This window comes from Sceloporus undulatus, chromosome 4 (assembly GCF_019175285.1).
Source record: "Sceloporus undulatus isolate JIND9_A2432 ecotype Alabama chromosome 4, SceUnd_v1.1, whole genome shotgun sequence".
Classification (NCBI taxonomy): Eukaryota; Metazoa; Chordata; class Lepidosauria; order Squamata; family Phrynosomatidae; genus Sceloporus; species Sceloporus undulatus.
This window is the reverse complement of record NC_056525.1, coordinates 34,424,533-34,447,781: the sequence shown is the minus strand read 5'-3', so window position 1 is coordinate 34,447,781 and position 23,249 is coordinate 34,424,533.

Here is a 23,249-nt window from a genome sequence, read left to right as displayed (position 1 = left end):
ATTATTATTATTATTATTATTATTATTATTATTATTATTATTATTATTATTCTGGGACTTGTAGGCTTCTATGTCAGTGCCCCACCAAAGTACAAATCCCAGGATTCCATAGCATTGAGCCATGGAAGCTGAGCTAGACAAAACAATTCCACTGAACTGAAATATAAGGATACAAAAGGCCACCATTCAAAATGGAAAAGGATGAATATGATTGTGATAAGGTCCATTTCCATGCTGAGGATTTACACTGGGTTTTCAGAGTTCAGAGCATGTCTTGTTTTCTGTTTCAGGAATGTAGAACTTACCAGAATTTATGAGTTTATAAGCAAACTAGAATGCACATGCATGGTGAATGAAATCCATATTTTACAGAATTTTGTAATACAATTCGCAAATAAACAAGAAAAGAAGAAAGGTAAGTGCTAGAAAGATAAAAGTATGTACAAACCACATTATATTAGGGAAAATAATACTTGCAAATAATAACATTCTAAGGAATATATTAGCAAAAATTGATCCAATTTTTCATGTCAATCTTATTTTGATGTGATTTGGAGACAAAAATAACGTAGCAGTTATGGAAATTAGTAATTCAATTTTTCTGAACTTCACAGAACCGCCCACCTCTAAATTCTTTCAATTTGTTTATTTATTAATTTAATCAGTGGGGAGAAACACACAAACTATGAAAGACTGCAGTAGTTTACTTTTGCCTGAGCCTACTAGAAAGGGCAAGCATCTGCCTCCTCCTCTCCTTTCCTCTCCGCTGAGTGAAGGGGTGGTGCAAACATGTCATGCCTGTGCTGCACCGTTTGAATGTCATAATGGTGTCATAATGGCGGCGCCCATGTACACAGGGCACTGCCATTATGCTGCCGGCGACACATACTAGGGTTAGGGAGCATGTACATGGTGCGCGCTCCCTAATCCTAATATTGGCACTGGTACACCGCTTTTCGGTGGTCTGTACCGCTTCTAGGACATTTTAAAAGCAGCTTAAAAAGTGGGACTACATAGGATTAATCAGGGCAGTTGCAGGGTATAGCACTGTGTCTGGAAAGGGGAGGTATTGTACTATATATACATTGGTGCAGAAATATATATTCATAACTCCCCTTTCTCAGATTGAGAGAGGGACACATTGTGCTGTTTCACTTTCCTTCCTGTATTGGATATTTTGGCCCTGACTTCATTCTGCCATTCAGTGAGTTGCTGGAAGGGACAGGGCCACCTCTGCATGGGGAAGTAGACACAGCATGTAGTAATACAATGTGACATGAAGTAACAGATATGAAAGCAGAGATTTGCCAAAATAAATAACACCACTATTGGTTGCAGCCTCATTGCTATTTGGCTGGCACAAAGGAAAGATGGCAGGAGAGAGAAGTAGAACAGCCAGTCCAAATTGCAGTAGGTCAGTGAAGCATCCTGTGGGGCCTCACCAATGTGGGACTGCCATGGTGGCTGGTATGCCATGTGTATCCATTGAGAATGTCCAGCAATACCAGGGTACATGACTGTGTCTTCTCTTAACTGACATGGTGGTAGGAGAGTATCAGAATAAGAGAGAGTCTTCTTGTGGCTGTGGTGTTTTCAGCAGACAGTTTGCACAGGGGGGAGTGTTGTGGGGCTGTGTTTGGCAGCTGGGATGTATATAACCCTGGTATATTATCCCAGCACTCCATGCTATTGCAGTCTTTGCTCTTTGTTCAGCCAGAAGCTCCCACCTGTATGCTACTGCAAGTTATGGCTGGTTGCCTCCAAAAGCTAGTAGGAATTTTTGGTCTAGTCACCTGATTGGCAATATTAGAAAGCAATGATTAGAAAAATTTTAATTACCTTGCTGTGTTTGCCTGTGGGTTATAGTGGGATGACTGGCTTTGACTGGGCTAGAAAATTGAACATACCAGAGTGAGTAAAGCTGAAAAGAAAACTGAAAAGTTACCTAGCTATGTACTTTTAGGTGAAATATGGTGCTAGACTTGGGATGTATAAGAATCAGGTGCAGGAAAGGAGCTACCTTTGGACCCAGACCTGAACATGTCTGTACCTGGAAAGTTCAGGGTTTTAGGGGAATTGTACCCAGGGCTGGTATTCCCAAGATACATAGCTGGCCGCTGAAAGACTGTTAACAAACAGTATGGCAACAGGGGGGAGGAATATCATGGGGAGAGGAAGCACCTTTAATCTCACCCATATTCCACACTAGGGAAGCCCCCACTGCAGAATCGGAGTTCATGTAAATAGTTAAAGTGTGACCTGAATTAAACTCATTACCTGTGCCTCACCTCCTTATTCCTGAGTGGATGTGCAAATGCATTTTAAAGGAATTTTCTGCATAATCCTTATGCTTTGCTTACTCTCAGGAATTCTTCATCCAAAGACCAGAAGGACAGGTTGCTCACCTGTAACTGTGTTTCTTCGAGTGGTCATCTGCGAATTCACACAAATGGGTTATTGTGCGCCTGCGCAGCAATGCTCGGAAACTTCTAGAATCTCTGGGCAGAATGCAAAGTAACTTTCTGCAACTTTTTGGCGGTAACTCCACCCATCCCTATATAAAGCCCCTAGCGGCCCGCTGTCCCTCAGTTCCGAATGGGCCGCCACAGCTAGACGGCAATGTCAGCAATAGTCATGAGTGGGACACTGAGGGGATGGATGGGCGGGATTTGTGTGAATTTGCAGATGACCACTCGAAGAAACACAGTTACAGGTGAGCAACCTGTCCTTCTTCTTCGTGGTCTCTGCGAATCACACAAATGGGTTAGACTGGCAAGCTTAAGTCAATGGAGGAGGGAGTGTCCAATCAATAATCAATTTATTAACACCAATAAACAGTGTAACCATTAAGAAATTGTTATGTATTCAATGTAAACCAGAGATCAATACAGTGGTGCCTCGGGTTACGAAAGTAATTCGTTCCGCGGCCGCTTTCGTAACCCGAAAAGCCTTCGTAAGCCGAATTGCCATAGGCGCTAATGGGGAAAAGCCGCGATTCCGTGTAAAATAGCGCCGAAAAGCACCAAAAGTTTTTTCGTAACCCAAAAAAACATTCGTAACCCGGAACAATGTTTTCCAATGGGATTTTTTCGTATCCCGAAAATTTCGTAACCTGGGTATTTCGTATCCCGAGGTACCACTGTACTACCCTCCCAAAGGCTGCCCCTTGTCTATCTCTGGAATCCAGCCTATAGTGTCTAATAAATGTAAAGGGCTGGGACCAAGTAGCAGCCTTGCAGACATCCTCCAGGAAAATTCCCATCAAGAAGGCGGAGGATGCTGCTACCGCCCGAGTTGCATGGGCTCGAACCCGTACCGGAGCGGGCACACCAGCAAGTTCATTCATAACACAGATGTATAGTGTTAGCGACCCACTTAGAAAACCTCTGGGGGGAGACGGGCATCCCCTTTTTTGTTTCTGAGTAGCAAACGAAGAGCCTGTTAGAGAGCCTCGAGCCCGAGGTTCTGTCCAGATAAAAGGCCAGGGCCCGTCTAACATCCAAAGAGTGAATGCGGCGTTCCTCGTCTGTGGTCGGGTTCGGAGCCAAGGTCGGGAGTATAATGTCCTGGTTCAAGTGGAAGGCTGACACCACCTTAGGTAGGAAGGTGATATCAGCTCGGAGAACAACTTTGTCTTTGTGGAAACGGAGGTAGGGCTGGTCAGCCCACAGGGCACATAGTTCTCCAGCCCGACGAGCAGACATTATAGCCACCAAGAAGGCAGTTTTCCATGTAAGCAGTCTGAGGTCTGCGGTGGCCATGGGCTCGAAGGGCTTAGATGTGAGCTTAGAGAGCACCAGGTCCAATCTCCAAGCCGGGCTAGGGAACAAACAGGGTGGGTGTAAATTATTGAATCCCCTTAGAAACTTTTTAACCAAGGGATTCCGAAACAGAGACGGCTTATCTCCAAATGTATATTGGGAGGAAATGGCCGACAAATAGCCCTTGATAGAACTGAGGGCTAGGCCGGAGTTGGTTAAGGACATAAGAAAATCAAGGATAGTGGGGACTGACACTTGAGATGGTGTGATCTTCCTGTCATCGAGGAAGGACAAAAATTTTGTCCATTTGTAGCTATAGGCCTTGCGCGTGGATGGCTTCTGAGCTGCCAATATGACGTCCTGAATTTCAGATGGAAGGGAGGTCAAAACTGTATCCTCCATGCTGCCAATGGGAGAGAGTCCATGTTGGGATGGAGAATCAGCCCGTTGTGGAGGGAGAGGAGGTCAGGACGGTACTCGATCTGGAGATAGCGTCTTTTGGAAAGTTGTAGGAGGGGGGCAAACCACGGTTGTCTTGGCCACCATGGGGTAATCAGGATGACAATTGCTTGGTCGGTCATGATTTTCGATAACACCTTCGTCACTAGAGGAAACGGAGGAAAGGCGTAGAGCAGCCCCTGACTCCAGCGGAGTTGGAAGGTGTCTCCCTCGGAGTCGGGCGCTCGGACCCGAGAGCAAAATGCCAGGACCTGGGCATTCTGAGGGGATGCAAAGAGGTCCAGCACCGGCAAGCCCCATCGGAGGAATAACTCTGCAGCCACCTCTGGATGGAGCCTCCATTCGTGGCAAGTCTTGGGGGACCTGCTCAGCTGATCTGCCTGGTCGCTCTGATCGCCTGGTAGGTGAATACATTGTAGAAGGATGTCGTGGGCAATACACCAATCCCAGATGCGGAGGGTGATGTCCAGAAGCGTCTTTGACCTTGTGCCTCCCTGCTTGTTGAGGTAGTACATTGCGGTAGTATTGTCTGTAAGCAACAGTACTACCTTGTTGGTAAGGAGGCAGCAGAAGGCCTTGAGGGCCTTTTCTACCGCAAGCATTTCCAAAGCATTTATGTGGAGCGAGGCCTCTGTCAGTGACCACTTGTCTTTGATGGAGAGATCCATGACATGAGCGCCCCAGCCTAGCAGAGAAGCATCCGTCGTGAGGGTGACTTGTGGCTGTGGGGGCACGAAGGCCATGCCCACACAGACGTTGTCGGGTTCGAGCCACCAGAGCAAGGATCTCTGAACCGTCCTCGGGATGGTGAGCAGCTTCGTTGGTGAGTCGTGCAGGGGATCGAAGACGCACAGGAACCATGACTGTAGAGGTCTGAAGCGTAGTCTGGCCCAAGGGGTGACAAATGTTGTAGAAGCCAGGTGACCCATGGCCACTTGGACCGCATGGGCTCGAACCCATCTTCGGAAAAGGCAGTCCTTTAAAGAGGAAACTAGAGCGTCGTGCCTGGAAGGGGGAAGGAAGGCTTTCATCACCCTGGAGTCTAGCGTCGTCCCGATAAAGTCCAGTCTCCTTGTGGGTTGGAGGTGAGACTTTTGAAGGTTGACTTGAAGTCCAAGCGCATCCAGTAGGGACAGCGTGAATCAAACATCCCGTAGCAGTGCGTCTCGGGACGGAGCAGTGAAAAGCCAGTCGTCCAGGTAAGGAAAAATGGTTATCTCCTTTTGACGCAGGTAAGCCACGACCGGGGCCATACACTTCGTGAAGACCCTCGGTGCCGTGGAAAGGCCAAACGGCAAGACCTTTTACTGGAAGATGTCGGTGACGATGGCAACGGCGAGGAACCGGCGATGGCTTTCTCTGATGGATATATGAAAATAAGTGTCCTTTAAATCTAAAGTGACGAACCAGGAGTCTTTCTGTAACAATGGTAAAATAGAGGCGAGAGTTACCATTCTGAAGCGTTTGTAAACAATGAAAGAGTTCAACTGGCGCAAGTCCAGGATAGGTCTAAGACCAGAGTCCCTCTTCAGGACGGTAAAGTATCTGGAGAAGAAGCAGTATCGGGCCCGAGCTGGATCCACGGGTTCGATAGCGCCTTTGTCTAGGAGGGAGCACACTTCGTCGAGAAGGGTGTCCGAGGATAAGGTGGAATTAAAGGCTCTGGTGGGGGGGGGGAGCTCTAGAAACTCAAGGGCTTTCTTCTTGTAGCCCTGCTGGTATCTGGGCTGGGATGACTGGCGCCGATCCAGTTGGGCTGACAGAGATTGGGACGGGCGATTCTGAGGCGGCCTGTCCTGAGTGTGATATTGACGGTCATGCTGTTGGAACCGTTGTTGGGACTGAGGGTACCAAGGACGCTGACTGCCATATCTCATTCTAGGGGATTTGGCAGAGGAGGACATGCCGTGTTTCCGTGCAGTGGTTTTCATGCGATAACGGAAACTCAGCTTTTCATCGGTGTCCTTGTTGAAAAGGCCTGAATTGTTGAAGGGCATATCCTCTATGGCAGATCTGGCCCGTGGTGTCAAGTCTGAGGAACGCAACTAGGCATGTCGCCTCAAGGCTATCGAGCCCGACAGTATCTTAGAGGCACAATCCGTAGAATGCCTTGCCGAGATGATCTGCTGTCATCCGATCAAGTGGGCCTCATTGCGTAAGGCTGTCATGGTCCATCTCTTGTCGTCAGGGAGCTCGTTTATGACGGGATCCATCTTTTCCATGAGGAGCTGTACATAAGCCCCCATGCAGGCTGCATAATTGGCAATCTTTATGTCCAAGGCGGCAGATGCGTAGAACTTTTTGGCCAGGCCGTCAATCTTTTTCCCCTCCTTGTCAGCTGGAGAGGACGCTTGGTGGGGAGTGAAGGAGGTCTGCGACCCCTCCATGATGGCTGAGTTGGGCTTGTGATGGTTGAAAAGCCACGAGGGTCCCGATGGAGTGACCCTATAGAGGTTCTCAATCTTCCTCGAAGTGGAGGAGATGGTTGGCTGGAGTGTCCCAAGACCTTTTGGCAATCTTCTCCAAGGAAGGGAGGAAGGTTAGGGACGGAGGAGCAGGCGCACAGCCGTGGATCCGTCTCTCAACAGGGTCGAGAGCATCGTCCTCTGGATGGGAAACCTCTAGTTTCAGCGCATCCACCATACGGATGACTCTATCCGCAAAGGACCTGACGTCGTCAGAGGGGGATGGGGCATCCGGCTGTCCAAAGCCAGAAGACTGGTTGTCCTTGGGGAATGGTGACGGCGAGCGAGAGAGAGAATGAGACCGAGACCTGGAAGGCGACCTGCTAGGCTGTCGGGTAGGCGGGGAGGGTTCCCTGTCGGATGATGGCTGTCTCTGAAAGATGTCATCCGACTTGTGAGTGGTGTCTTGGCGCAGAGGGGAGTGTGGCCTAATCCTGGTCGGGCCCGGAAGCCGTCTGCTCAGGTGAGAGGCATCAACCGGTAGGAGGTACTGGCCCGACTGGTGGTCATACACCAAGTCTGGGTAGGTGTCGAAGAGGTCCCGATCATCAAGATCCCGATCCAGAGCTTCATCTGCCTCGGTGCCCAGAGCAGCCCTATCTCTACGTGGCGGAGATCGGGGTCGGCATGGGGGAGGCTGGGGGAGGCGGGAAGGTGAGCAAGACCTCTGTCGAGACCTCTGTTGAGACCCTCGTCTGGGGGGAGAAGGAGGGGGATCCGAATCAGGGATCTCACCCTCAGATTCAGAACTCGGGTCCAGCGTGATTATCTGGAGACTCTCGTCCGGGATGGAAAGGTGAGGTGCAACCAGAATCCTCGGTTCCAGCGGTGGCGGAGCCACAGTCGAAACGGGCCTCGGAGTTGGAGTGGCTGTGGTCCCACGGTCTGGAGGAGGAACGGAGACCGTGCTAGGTGGCTCTTTGCGCCTGATCTTCGGTGCTGGGGAGGCCGACCTAGTCCGCCTGGACCTCTCGACGTCCTTGGAGGCCTTTTGCTTGTCAGCGCGCGTCTTGTCCTCATCCTCTCTGGAAGATTTCTGTTTATCTCCATGCCTCCTCTTTGAGGCCTTGGCCTTGTCCGGCTTGTCTGCATGGGAGGTGGACGACGGGGCTTGGGAAGCCGGTTCCCCCGAAGAGGTGGTAGGTTGAAAGACCTTCTCGTACAGGGAGGACTTCAACTTTTGGTCCCGGTTCTTCAGGGCCTGGGATGTCATGGCCTTGCAGTGGATGCAAGTGCCCGGGATATGTGTCTCCCCCAGACACAGGACACACTTGTCGTGTCCGTCCGAGATGGGGATCTTGACCCCGCAGTTGGAGCACCTTTTGAAGGACGCCATGGGGAAAGGTCCGAAGGGGAAGAATCAAAACGTAGTCGTTACCGGTCCGAATCAATCCATACAGTGTCGTTCCAAACAGTAGGGAAGTCCGTTAGAATGGTCAGTAAGAGTAGCTGATGGTCAAGAGTCCAGAGATTCAATCCATGAATAGAAGCCAAAGCTGAGAAGTTCCTCGAGCTGCTTTGCGCGGCGGAATGAAGGAACTGAGGGACAGCGGGCCGCTAGGGGCTTTATATAGGGATGGGCGGAGTTACCGCCAAAAAGTTGCAGAAAGTTACTTTCCATTCTGCCCAAAGATCCTAGAAGTTTCCGAGCATTGCTGCGCAGGCACACAATAACCCATTTGTGTGATTCGCAGAGACCACGAAGAAGAAATAACCATGTGTAACCATCATTGGCTCAGCTGTCTGAACAGGATATACTGTTAACAGAACTGAGGCACTAGACCAAGTCAATTTAAATACCAAACACAAGCAGATAAGATAACTGGCTTAACCGTGCACTAAGAATATCACCTGAAAATAATATTATTTAAAGAATACTATATTCAGAATAAGAATAGATGGATTTCCTTCATTCCTTTCTTATACCCCCCCCCCATGAGTTTTATTCCTCTTCAATTCTGAATGACACTTTCTAAAATGAATTCTTGAACTGGTATGTGCAGAGTTTATCACAGGTTCTGAATCATTCAATTTATTGTCATGTCATAAAATATTGGAGGTCTCAATAAAATGAAGCTTCTCAACTCTGTCAGAGACCTCAGGGAGTGTACCTGTACCACTTTGAAAATTTCTCTCATAAGTATGGGAACAAGGATTTGAAGGTTCCCTCTGCCCCCAAAATGTCTCCAAAATCTGTTCACAGTGAGGGACAAGATGTCACATACTCTTTAAAAAAAAAAAAAAAACCATGGCCATGCTCATGCATTGTTTCAATCTGCTGTAAATATCCGCAGCTGGAGTTACGTTATGCAACTCCAGTGCTGAATAGTAATGTAGCACAATGTATGTGGATCAATGGTCAATACACATGGCTGACAACTCATTGTGCAACAGTAATGCACAATGACAATCAATAAAGGGATTATGCATTCATTCCCTACTTTGTGTACCTTAATGGGCTGCCACATATACAAAAGTCGCATATGTATACCTCTTATACCTCCTTCCACTGGATTTGACAATTGTGTATTGCCCCCCCTCCCTGCAAAAAATAAATTGAAAAAATCACTGCATGTGTAGCACAACTTATATTTGTGTGTTTCTAAATGTCAACCCTTGTGTGAATCTCTTTGTAATTTGCACTGATTTTAGTTTCTTCCACTGGTGCTGTGCAAAAGTTAAGCTTTACATACTAAACTACACAGAGAAATACATGTTTAGCTATGAAAAGTATTTGAGCAGAATTTATCAAAAATGCATATTTACTGTGTGAAATATTCTACTTTGTTCAGTTTTTATTTTGTAAACTGTCTAGTTTCTCATTGCAGTATGTGTGTGTATTTTTAATCACTTTCCCAAATTGTTTTACAATGAATAAATGGAAACAGTGAAATGAAACTTTAGATTCCTAATCGAGATATCTGAATTAGGATATATCTGCAGACTTCAGTCCATTGGCGGTGGTTTGAACAGAGGCAATGATTTCTTGACACACTACACATATTAAAACATTAGTTGAGGTCCTATCTACTTAGTAGGGCTCTTATGTCTGCATTATTGCAACATTACTGGCCCAGGGCCCATATGAATGCACTATGGGAAGAACCTTCTCCACTATTCATGTATTGACCTGCTTATCTCAGTTTATATGCAAAACCTGCCTCCCACCTTTGTTCCATTAACTACTCTTTACTGCTGGTGACTTAACTTGAACCCCATCAATATACTCACATTTTGCATTTCTGTTACAAGTCACACTCCCCCTCTACTCCATGAAAGCCTATGCTAAAAAAAAAAAAGGTGGTACAGGATTTTTTAATATTTTTAATGCCTTTAAAGTAATTAATTCAGTTGCGATGGCAAAAATTATTATTATTAACATTTACTTATAGAGTGCTGTAAAATTTACACAGGACTTTACATATCAAGGGTCAAATAAAGGGGCAATACAGACTGCCCCTTTGGGGCGGCATGCAGCCGCTCCTTTACTAGCCAGATTGGTGTCATGGCAACTATATGCCTCAGCATTGATCCAGCCTCCATACATCACAAAAAGTAGCTGGAAAAACCAGCTCCTTTTTGCACCCTTGAAGGGGCCCCATAGCCGCTGCTGTGCAGCATGATGATATCCCTTTGATGCTGCACCGTTTGGACACAGTGCCAGAGGTGTGTCATCATGGTGTGCTCTGTGTGGACTGGAACATGCCAAAATGGCACCCTGGTGGTGGAGTCAGGATATCCAGCGTGTGGACGCTGCACCATGGCTCTGCCCACAGGCCAGCACTTTTTGCCAGTCTGTACAGGGCCAAAATAATAATAAGAAGAAAAGAATTAAAACCTGCCAAGCAGTGTACAATCTAAAACAACACTACATGAATAAAATATCTCTAAAATAATACTAACTAGTAAAAAATAAAAACAAAGTAAGCAGCAGATTAACAGCCAGTAATTTGGAATACCTCCCTAAACAAGAGTGTCTTCAATTTGGCCTTAAAATTAGCCAAGGAAGTAATAGTTCTTAATGGTGTTGGGAAGGAGATTCCAGACATGAGGTGCACCACAGGAGAAGGGGAGGATTCGAGCAGGGGAGGAGGAGACCCTTGGCTGGGTCAGGGGACTGATGTTATAAGATCTCAATGTGTGTGGAGGGCAGTAAGGAGAGATGAGTACTGACAAATAAGAGGGAGCCAAGCCATGGAGGGCTTTAAAGGTCAGGAGAAGAATTTTATATCGGATTCAGAAAGGAATGGAGAGCCAATGGAGGGATAACAACAAGGGGGTGACCACTTCCCACAGAGCATTTTCTGCCATGGCCCCCAAGTTGTGGAATGATTTCCTGGAAGAGATCCGTCTTATTACCACCTTGGATGCATTCAAGAAGGCACTGAAGACGAATCTCTTCCAGCGAGCCTACCCACCAAACCTGCTGTAAAATTCTCACCTCTGTTAGTATTGTATGTTTTTTTAAGGAGAATCGACCAACTGTATTGTATTGATAGTAATTATATTTTTGTGCTATGTATTTGATATGTTTTTATTGTTGAAATTTGCTGACTGCTGTAATCCCGTCTCAATCCGCAGGGAGAGGTGGGAAATAGAAATAAATTTTATCATCATCATCATCAAAGTGACAGGCAAAGAAGATGTTCCTGGTTGTTGAGCATTGCATAGAAATTAGGAGACTAAAGTGGGAATAGGAAGACCCACTAGCGATGACGATATTATAAAGACAGAATCTGCATGACCTGGCTGTAGCCTGGATCTATGGAGTGAATGATAATAAAGAGTCAAACAGGAAGCCAAGGCTTGGATGGGGAGACAAGTAGCTCAGTTTTCACCATGTTGAGCTTCAGGTGCCGGTTAATCATCCCAGAGACAGCAGCAAGACATGATGATAACCTCTGCTCAACACCTGGAGAAATCTTAGGGGTAGAAAAGTACAGCTGGGTGTTGTCGGTGTACAGGTGATATTGAAAGCCGTAGGAGCTAATAAGATTTCCTAGGGACAGGGTATAAAGAGAGTACAGTAAACCACCCACGACAGAACAGCTAATGAGACAGGGGCAGAAACCTGACCTCCTGTAACCACCACAAAAGATCTATTTGACAGGCAGGATTTAAATCAATTTAAAAATGATCCCACAAAACCCAAGTTTTGGAGTAAATCCACCAAGAGACCATGATCAATGGTGTCAAATGCACCAAAAAATCCAAGAGGACTAGAACAGAATAAAGACCTTTAGATTTAGTCAGAAAAAGATAATCAGTGATCTTAGTAAGAGCAGTCTCAGTCTTGGAAACTTCGTGCATCCAGCGATCTCCTTATTCATTTCTACTGTATGTGCAACCCTCGATAGTGTAGCCCCCTTTTTTGATATGTGCGACCTCTTCTAATAAGCCACAGCCTTGGTTCATTCCCATTGTTTGGTTCAGTGGGTGAAAGCCAGACTGAAAAGGATCAAGAGTAGAATTAGCAGTAAGAAACTCCAGGCAGTGAAAATATACAACATATTCTAAAACCTTAGATAGAAGGAGAAGAAGTGAAATATGCCGATAGCTCAAGAGAGAAGATGGATCAAGAGGAGGCTTTTTCAAGATTGGCAAAACTAAAGCATACTTAAAGGCAGAAGGAGTCATTAGAGATGGAAAGGTTGATAGTATAAAGAAGAGAAGGTAAAATAGAGGGGACAGCAGAAATCAAAAGACAATAAGGAACTGGATCGAGTGGGCAGGTCATCAGTTTAGAAGAATTCAAGAGCTTAGATAATTTATCCAATGAAACAGAAGAAAAAGCAGATAATATTCTAGTTATAGATGACTGATTTCCTGGAGTAAAAGAAGAATACAGTGGTACCTCGGGATACGAAATACCCAGCTTACGAATTTTTCGGGATACGAAAAAATCCCATAGGGATTTATTGTTTCGGGTTACGAACGTTTTTTCGGGTTACGAAAAAACTCTGGCGCTGTTTAAATGGAGCCGCGGCGGAGCCGCGGCTTTTTTCCCCATTAGCGCCTATGGCAATTCGGGTTACGAAGGTTTTTCGGGTTACGAAATTAGCCGCGGAACGAATTAATTTCATAACCCGAGGCACCACTGTACAGGGAATCAAGGTTGGAATGAATTGTTTCAATCTTAGTAATAAAATAATTGGTGAAATCAGTGGGTGAAAATCAGTGCAGAACCAACAGAGAAGAAGGTTTCAGTAAATAACTGAATGTGTAGAAAAGATGCTGTGGCTGCCAGTCAGCCTCAGTCACAGATTCATAATAATTCTTTTTTTGCCAAGGAGATAGCATGCAAAAAAGAAAAAAGAACAAATTTATAATGAGTAAAATCAGCTCATTCCCTGGTCTTTTCCCACAGCCATTCAGCAGCTTGAGAACAAGAATGGAGAAACCAAATGATGGGAGTAAGCCAGGGCTGTGGCTTATTAGAAGAGGTTGTGCCTATCAATAAAGGAGGAAAATTATTGAGGGTTGCAGATAAGGGAGAATTGAGTAAGGATATCACTGGATCCATAGAAGCTCCAAGGTTTAAGGAAGATAAAGAAGAATCCAGAGTCTGGCCAAAAGTCACAGGATCCAAAGAATGAAGGTTGTGAAAGCAACATTGGACAATTTGATGAAGAGGTAGATTTGGATGAGAGCAAAAGAGATGACATGATGATCAGACAATGGGAAATCCCTAGCCATGAAGTCAGAGGTTACACATTTTTTTTATAAGAACAATATCAAGGCAATGACCAGAAGAATGAGTAGGTGCATTAGAACAGAGTTCGAGACCAAAAGAAGACAACACAGAACAGAGACATACAGTTGTAGGATTATTAATGATTTCCATATGGAGATTGAAGTCCCCCATAATCAAGAAAAATGTATACTGAAAATGTAACAAAGGTGGGTACAAAGATTGTCATCTTGAGAGACATTTACTATGGTGGGAAATTCTAGAGCCTTACCATTTAGAGACTGGAATCCAGGTGTGTGAGAAATGGAATCCCTTAGTAACAACCTGTATCATCCATCATGAACTGTATGGCTCATAAAGAAGAAGTGATTTAGAAGCAATTCTATTAATACTTGAAGAAGTAATGCCAGCAGTTCCTACATTATAAGCATAAGTAAATGATGTATTTTAAACATAAGTAAGTGTTGTTTTGTTTTAAACTGAACTGTTTTTAATAGCTTTGTTATCTTTTCAATTGCATTTTATTCTTTTAACTAAGTACTGTATTTTAATACTGTGTTCTGTTACTATGATTAGTTTAATCCTATTTTAAAGTGCATTTTTGGTGCGTTTGTAATTGTATTGTTCCTTTAGAATGTAAGACATTTTGAGTGCCAACTCTGTGGAGGAAAGAGGAATACAAAAAAGAGGAAGAGGAGTATCCCACACAGTGTCATGATATTGTTTGTTATGTTAAACATTAAGGCTAAGATACTGCATCAAACATGTAGCCACAATGTTATGGCTGTGCTTTATCTCACAATCTGACCATGGCAACCCAGTCAGCCAGTCTGAATAATGGAGGTCTTGCTGCTGCGAAATCACATACCTAGCTACCTCCCACTGAGAAGAGCCTTGGATGGTCCTGCAACAACTCTTCACTGCAGCATCACTCAGTGGCAGGAGTGGGCTGGTCACATTAACTCCACTTACTCTCACACAGACTTCTGTCTCTCAGGATGGCTGACAGGCTTTTAAAATGTCTTTCAGAGTCATTCACAGTCATGGCAATAGCCCCACAATCACAAATGAGAATTCAAAGCAGTTATGATCTTCTAAATCTAACTTGTGACATTTTAACTAACAGGCTGCTTGCCTAAATAACACTATGACCTTAGTTAATCCAAGAACATGTGTCTTGTTATGTGGTAACAATGGCAAGAAAAACAAATAATTCAGTTCTCAAAAATGAAGGTATAAATGTATATGCGAAGAATTTCAGAAGCATCTCTAATGCATCCCCCCCCAAAAAAAAATCTGGAAATTACTCTTGACTATGAAAATTTATGTCTTAATAAACATATTAGTTTTTAAGGTGCCCAGGACTACTCCTTGCTTTTATAGTGCACAGACCTATCAGACCTTACTCCTCAAGAAAACATGAGAATTGCTCTTCTAAACATATTGCTGAGACAGCAGGATTGTACTGCCAACATGCATAAACCGTCATGTGAAATACTTTTGATATTGAGATAGAAGAGATCAGGATGTCAAAATAGAACCAAGGGAGAATAGGCATGCCCCAGATGTTAACAAGAAAAGGCACATTTATATTTTAGTGGCCATAATCCACTCAGAACATCTTCAGCATAAAGCTCCATTTTTAACAAACTAGAATAAATACACTCTCCTGCCACCTTATTTCATGATGGTTGATTATGCAGATCTTCCTGATAGGCTGTGATGATTAGATGCATAATCTATAGAAGTCATTATCCAAAGGGGGGAAAAATCCTGAATAGGCAGGAAATGTCAGTAAGATGCAGATTTGTGATCACTCTAGAAATGCATGCAGTCTGATGGGGTTATCCTGGCAAACAAAATAGTGTACAACCCTTGCCAAATTTTCTGTATTCAGATTTTGTTTGCATGATCTTCATCACAGTTTATATTTGCTACAGTAGCTGGTTTAATGATATTAATTGTCTCATATGAGTTGGACAAGAGACCTTGTTTGGGGTTTGAAAGGGACCAAAATTTCCATGATGAGAGGCTGCCAAGTATGTTAGGGCAAAGATTCTCTTATTAAAATACTTGCAAAAATCTTAGGGTTACTCTAGAACTGAGCATGAGGAAAGGAGCAGCAAAATCTAGTAGTCTGTGAAGGGAAATGATGTGAAATGTTATAAATATGTAAGATTTATCATTATGTAGTAAACAGTAAAATCTCAGCACTTTCCACCTTTATAAAAGCTGCTATGTTTTGGTTCATCTTGGATAAAATTTGGGGATTTTGAAGTAGATTTTGTGCATTCCTGTAAAATGGGCTGTATTAAAAAATGGGTAACTGTTGCCCTGGTGTTTTAGAATTGGTAAAAAAAAAAAAAACAACCATTGAATAGGTTGTGATTTTGTGGTTAGTCGGGAGTCAATTATACTGTATTTTAATTAACAGTCCCGAACCAAGCCCACTCCAGTCTTTATTGATTATCAGCAGGCCAGAGTCCTCTTAAAGCTGACAGAGAAAACATGCAAATGAGAACAATAATCACACACACATGGAAAGGGAGCAATATTGTGTAGCCAGCACAATTTCCAGAGTGGTCCAAGACCCAATTCTGGTTCTTTGGACACTGTTCTTTCAGCCTCTGTCTGTACCTCCTTACTGAATAGCTTAATGAAGATTTAAGTACTCTGTCTCAGCAGCAGTGATGTAAAACGACTTATTGCCTGTTCCATCTCACTGACTTTTATTGTGATACTTAAACCAAAATGGTGAACTATTACACTTCATAGCCTGCAAATAAAAGTGGAATGTTAAAAAGCAGAGGCTGCAACCTGCGATCTAGTCAAAATGGCCCCTAATGTCTCAGACTCATAATGTTGAGACAATTTTACACAGTTCACAAGGGTCCAGAAAGGAACATAGTCACAGTCAGAATGTTATTCCCTTTAACTGCCAAAATGAAGCACCTTTTATTCTTCTCATCTTGGAAACTACTGACACATAATCCTAATGAGTGGAAGACATTTTCATTTTAAGGAAACAAATGATGGCTGGAATTCACTTGCAGAGTTACATCTTTGTAAGTGGACTTGCATATGTGGAAGATAGAACTGAGCAGTTTAAGAGTGTTTGTATTCACCAAATGGCTGCTGTTACCTTACTACATCTCAGTTTGGAAAAAGGGTAGGATACAAATATAATAATAATAATAATAATAATAATAATAATAATAAGTATGCAAGCCAGCAGTGTGACCAATACAGGATCAATGAACAATAAAACTGATGTGCACTTGGACAGTGACTAGGGAATGTTTATGCACATTGTAGAGCCACATGTGAACAGGAACACTCTTGCCACTAACCTGTTATTTACATCTTTGCAATTCCCAAATAAGGTTCCTTACCACCTCTGCTAAGTACATGTAAAGTTACACAACATAGACTATGATAGATAATTCCACCTGTGTTTTCTATGAATAATAATAATAATAATAATAATAATAATAATTTATATCCTGCCTAACCAATTGCATCGAGATAGCTTACAATATTAAACAGCATTAAAATACATGTTCCATCATGCAGGTAGGCATTTGATGGAACAGATAAATTAATCTGGGAAGGAATTATGAGAGCAGTCTTCCAACATGTTTACACATCCAACTCACTCATCTGTCTCAAACCCCCTAACGCAAATACCTTCCAGTGCCCTTTAATCTCAGTAGGTTGTATGAGCATTGCATAAGAGAAAGAGGCTGACTTGCATTGGCTCAGTTTGATCTGTTCATTTGGAATGGAATTTATACAAATGATTTATGTAGGCATTAACATATTTTATGTATATTTTAAATGTATGTCTGTCTTGATAAGGCCAATTGAGTAAAGGGAGGAAGCATCCAAAACTAGTCTAAAAAGAACAAATATCACCAAGCACCAAATTTGCAGTGTTTGGCTTCCTTGTTATGGGATCTGGTGTAACTAAGGCGGGTTACAAACCGCCATAAAGTACGCGCTCCGCGTGTACTAGGGTTAGGAAGGGCCGTATTAGGGTTAGGAAGGTTCTTACCTCCTGACGGCCCTTCCTCCCAGTACGTGCGGAGCGCGTACTTTTTTGCGGTGCCCATCCACATGGGCGCCGCCATTTTGACGTACTGGACGCTGTGCGTCCAGACGTGTCGCGGCGGAAGTGACGTCGCGAGGGCGCACTCCACCCCTCGCGGCGCCACTTCCGCATTCAAAAAAGGAGCGGCATTTCGCCGCTCCTTTTTTGCTGCGCAGGGAAGCCTCGCGGTCTGGCAGCTGGGGCTTCCCTACGCAGTAAATGGCGGCGGCGGCAGGAAAACGGCCCCTTGAGGGCTGTTTGTAACCCGCCTATGTGCCTCTCCTCCCTGGGCAGATCAGCTGGGGGTCCTGCTCCTGGTGACAAGTCTCTTCCTATGGCCATTCAGTGACAAAAGGGCAATGAGGATTGCCAAAAATAGCTGACTGTAGGTCCAAGAACAAGAGATGAAGTTATCTTCCTGGACCCTCAGCTGATTTTGTTGTTCTGTAATCTGCTGTAGTAGCCTGTTTGCTTCCCTCCTAACCACCAGGAATAGCTCAGCAGATGAATGCAGATGGCAGAGCTGAACTCTGCCCGTCTTGCTGACCATAAACATAATTGGCAGATGTATGCTGGACATATATTTGTGTTTGTCACTAACAGGATACCAGCCTGCAACTGTTTGTCACCAACAGGATACTGGCCTGCAACTAAATTACCCTTCCATAATGTCTCCTCTTTAAATTTTGACTTGGTACATGACCATTTGATATCCATCAGTTTCTCAGGAGTAGCAACAGCATTGGCAACAAAAACATCAACAGTTTTGCAAATGACCTGCATCTCTCTTCTTTCTACTCTCACTCAGCTTCACATATATGTATACTGCTCACTCACCATTCAAACACCATGACTTATTTGTCTGGCTGAGAAGAGGTGAATAAAAAACAATATACCCAGTCCAGTTAGAGCACAGCCAAAACTGAATAAAACGAGACATTTGAACAATAATTAGGGAAGCCTCTTATTCATTCCACAACAAAATCAGTGAGTGTTACTTTGCCTTATTGAGCAAAAAGGAAATGAATGGAATTTAACTAGTTAATTTCAAGCTCTAGCAGTGAGTGCGGTTACAACACAAATTAATTATTTATGCCTTGCACATAATTTTGACTTGTTATTTTCAATTTGTTGGCCCAATATTTCCAAGCTTTGAATATTTGACAGGTAGCCAGCAAGGTGTAGTGGTTTGAGTGTTGGACTACAACTCTGGATACCAGGGTTAGATTCTCCACTTTGCCATGAAACCCACTGAGTGGCCTTGGGCAAGTCACACACTCTCAGCCTCAGTGGAAGACAATGGCAAACCTCCTCTGAACAAGTCTTTCCAAGAAACCCCTATGATAATGTTATCATAAGTCAGTAACAACTTGAAGGCTCACAACAACAACAACAACAACAACAACGTGCATTAAATGTCAGCAGTGGGTTGTGAAGTGCTGCTGTGGGAGATGGGTAGAGCAATTACCCTTTTTTTCTAAATTCCATATTTGTGCCTTTTTGAGAGCTAGGTAGGGCAAAGGCAGAGTAAGCAGAGTTTTGTTGCTGGTGAAGTACAGCAGCCCCAGTCCTTGACCTGGCTCCTTAAAATCGACTTTGGCCTGTGCGAGAGGAGTCACAAAGAGGAAAGGATATATTCAGGCAGTCAGCAAAAGGGTGGACTTGACCAAATCTGCAGCACCTTCAGCACATGAAAATGGATGTAAAAGTCCAAGAATAAAGCTCCTGTAAGGATATAATTTTCTTTCTTTTTCAGAGTTAGATTTACCATCTTGTGGCAGCAGAGATGGGTGTGAAATGGGTACTGGACATTCATGGAGCACATGTGTTAAGAGAGGAACACTTCTGTTCTGTGTTACAAACCTTGTTTCATTCTTCCTTCAAGAAACATGAGGCTGAATACAGAATTCAGTTCTCCTCTCTGCACTCCACTGTCTTTTGCTCTAAATATCAGACTTCTGGGCTAGCTTATTTACACTGGTGAATAAGACCAACAGCATCGTTATCACATCTGAGAAAAATTAGAGATTTCTGGAAAGATATAAAGTGATAACACTGTCTTCTGGCATGCAAATTAGCAGGAAAGGCATGTGCCCAGTTTTAAATTAGGTTGGCTTTCAAAAACCAGACATTATGAGGAAGAACCTATTATACAGGTCCAGTGCTTCTAATAGAATCATAGAATCAAAGAGTTGTAAGAGACCACAAGGGCCATCCAGTCAAACCCCCTGCTATGTGGGAAGTCGCAATCAAAGCATCCCTGACAGGTGGCCATCCAGCTTTTGTTTAAATAAATAAAGACTTCCAAAGGAGACTCCACCACCCTCAGAGGGAGTGTGTTCCACTGTCTAACAGCTATTACTGTCAGGAAGTTCCTCCTAATGGTGAGGTAGAATCTCTTTTCTTGAAGCTTGCATGCATTTTTCTGGTTCCTATTCTCTGGAGCACCGGAAAACAAGATTGCTCCATCCCCAATATGACATCCCTTCAAATAATAATAAATAATAATAATAAAATTTTTATTTATACCCCGCCCTTCCAAACGATCAGGGCGGCTTACAAAATGCACCGAAGTGCAAACAGCATACAGATTAAAAACACATATAAACAACAATCCTTAAAAACAATAAAAAACCCCTAGCCCAACCTCACGGCCACGAGCGAGGAGGGAGGCCCACAGGATATTTAGTCGGGGAATGCCTGATTAAATAGGAAGGTTTTGAGACCCTTCCTAAATTGGGCCAGGGTGGTAGATGAGCGGAGCTCCATGGGCAGCGTATTCCAAAGGGCTGGGGCAGCTGTGGAAAAGGATCTTCTGGCAGTAACAGCCAACCTAGCCCCAGGCACCTTCAGGAGTTGCTGCCCAGATGTTCTGAGGGTGCGAGGCGGAATGTATGGGGAGAGGCGGTCCTTCAGGAATCCTGGGCCCAAGCCATTTAGGGCTTTATAGGTAATAACCAACACCTTATATTGGGCTCGGAAGCGGATGGGCAGCCAATGGAGATCTTTAAGCACAGGTGTTATATGGCTGGTCCTGGGAGCACCAGTGACCAGCCGCGCTGCCATGTTCTGCACCATTTGCAGCTTCCGAGTTTGGTATAAGGGTTGCCCCATGTAGAGTACATTGCAGAAATCCAATCTCGAAGTTACCAGAGCGTGTACAACAGTCTCAAGGTCCCTCTGGGCCAGGTATGGGCGCAGCTGGCGAATCAGCCAAAGCTGATAACAGGTACTCTTGACCATCGCATTCACCTGAGCAGTCAGGTGAAGGGACGAGTCAAGAAGCACCCCCAGACTACGCACGGAGTCCTTCACGGGGAGCGTGACCCCATTCAGGACAGGTGGAACCACCGCCATTCCTGGACCAGGGGGACCTATCACTAGTACCTCCGTTTTCTCTGGATTAAGTTTGAGTCGGTTTTCCCTCATCCAGCCCATTACTGACTCCAGACAGGTCACGAGAGGAGAGACGCCATCCCCAGTCACTGCATCAGTCGGAGACATAGAGAAAATAATTTGGGTGTCATCAGCGTACTGATAACCCCGCGCCCCATGTCTCCGGATGATCTCTCCCAGCGGTTTCATGTAAATGTTAAATAGCATGGGGGACAGAATGGCTCCTTGAGGGACCCCGGTTTTAAGGGCCCGCTCGCTGGAGCACACGTCCCCCAGCTGCACCATCTGGGACCTCCCAGAGAGGTAGGAACGGAACCACTGGAGCGCAGTGCCCCCGATTCCCACCTCAGCCAGGCGCCCCAGAAGGATACCATGGTCTATGGTATCGAAAGCCGCTGAGATGTCCAAGAGCACCAACAGGGACACGCTTCCCCTGTCGATGCTCAGACGGAGATCATCGACCAAGGCGACCATGGCCGTCTCAACCCCGTGCCCCGCCCGGAAGCCAGTTTGAAATGGGTCCAGATAATCCGTTTCATCCAAGACCGCCTGAAGCTGGATCGCAACCGCCCTCTCGATCACCTTTCCCAAAAATGGTAACAGCGACACAGGCCGATAATTATTATGAACCAGGGGGTCAAGGGAGGGCTTTTTTAGGATCGGTCTTACTATGGCCAATTTAAGATCCGATGGAAATCGCCCATCCCTGAAAGATGTATTAATTATCCGGCGTAACAAAAGTGTCACCGCCGGTCCCCCCTGGGCTGCTAACCATGAGGGACAGGGATCAAGAGAGCAGGTCGTCTTCCGAACACTTCCGAGGATCTTGTCCACATCCTCGGTACTCACCGACTCAAACTGATCCAGTATAACATAGTCCACGGAGGCTCTGGACGCTTCTACCCTAGGTTCTGCCATAACGTCGGCGTTCAGACCTTCGCTTATACGAGAAGTTTTATCCACGAAAAAGTCGTTAAACAGGTCACAGCAGGCCTTAGAAGGTTCCAGGATCTGGTTCAGGGCGGGAGGGAGCTGAGTTAGCTCTCTGACCACCCTGAACAACTCTGCCGGACGCGACTCCGCGGACGCAATACGAGCACCATAGAACGAATTCTTTGTTGCTCGTATTGCCTCTCCATAGTCCTTTAACAGTCGGTCTAGGAGAGTCTTGTCGTTTGAGCAAAGGTGTTTCCGCCAACGGTAAATATTTAAACAAGGCTATCATATCAACTCTTAACCTTCTCTTCTTCAGGCTAAACATACCCAGCTTCCTACATCTCTCCTCATAAGGCATGGGTTCCACACCCTTAACCATTTTGTTGGCCCTCCTCTGGACACACACCAGCTTCTCAACATCCTTTTTGAATTGTAGTGCCCAGAACTGGACACAGTATTCTAGGTGAGGCCTGACCAAGGCAGAATACAGTGACACTATTACTTCCCTTGATCTAGACACTATACTTCTGTTGATGCAGCCTAGAATTGCATTGGCTGATACATCACACTGTTGACTCATGTTCAACTTGTGGTCTACTTGGATTCTTAGATCCTTTCACACACAGTCTCATTATGCCAGGTGTCGCCCATCCTATATCTATGCATTTCATTTATTTATTTTTTGCCCTAATTGCAGTACTTTACGTTTCTTTGTGTTTAAATTCATTTTTGTTATCTTTGGCCCAGCTTTCTAATCTATTAAGGTCAATTTTTAATATTTTTATTTTTATTAAGGTCATTTTGAATTTTGACCCTGTCCTCTGGGGTATTAGCTATTCCTCCTAATTTGGTGTCATCTGCAAATTTGATCAGCATGCCTCCTTTTCTTTCATGTAAGTCATTGATAAAGATGTTGAATAGTACTGAACTTAGGACAGAAACCTGTGGCACCCCACTGGTCACTTCTCTCAGGGATCAAAAGGAGCCATTGCTAAACACTCTTTGGGTTTGGTTGGTCAACCAATAACAAATTCATTTAATGGTTGCATTGCCTACTAGTTTGTTTGCAAGAATATCATGGGGGACCTTGTCAAAGACTAACAGACAGACCTCAGCAACAACCTCAGACTGAAGATCCTAGGGGGCAGCAGTAGTAATTCCTCATGAGTCTGCTATTCTTCTGTAGTTTTATGTGGTTTTTTCAGACTATGTGGCCATAGTTGGAACTAGCTGGCATATTCTAGCCTGAAAGCTACCCTAAAGCCCACCCCCTGTTTAACCTGGGTAGTGAATGGGGCGCATGCCCATGCATGTGCCTATGCATGCGCATAGGGCACGTATCCCATTGAAAATAGCAGATGTCACCCCTCCACAGATTTTCAAGGTTGCAGATCTCAGATCTGTGAGTTAGGACGGGCTACTATAGAGCTAAATCCTATATACATTTTCTT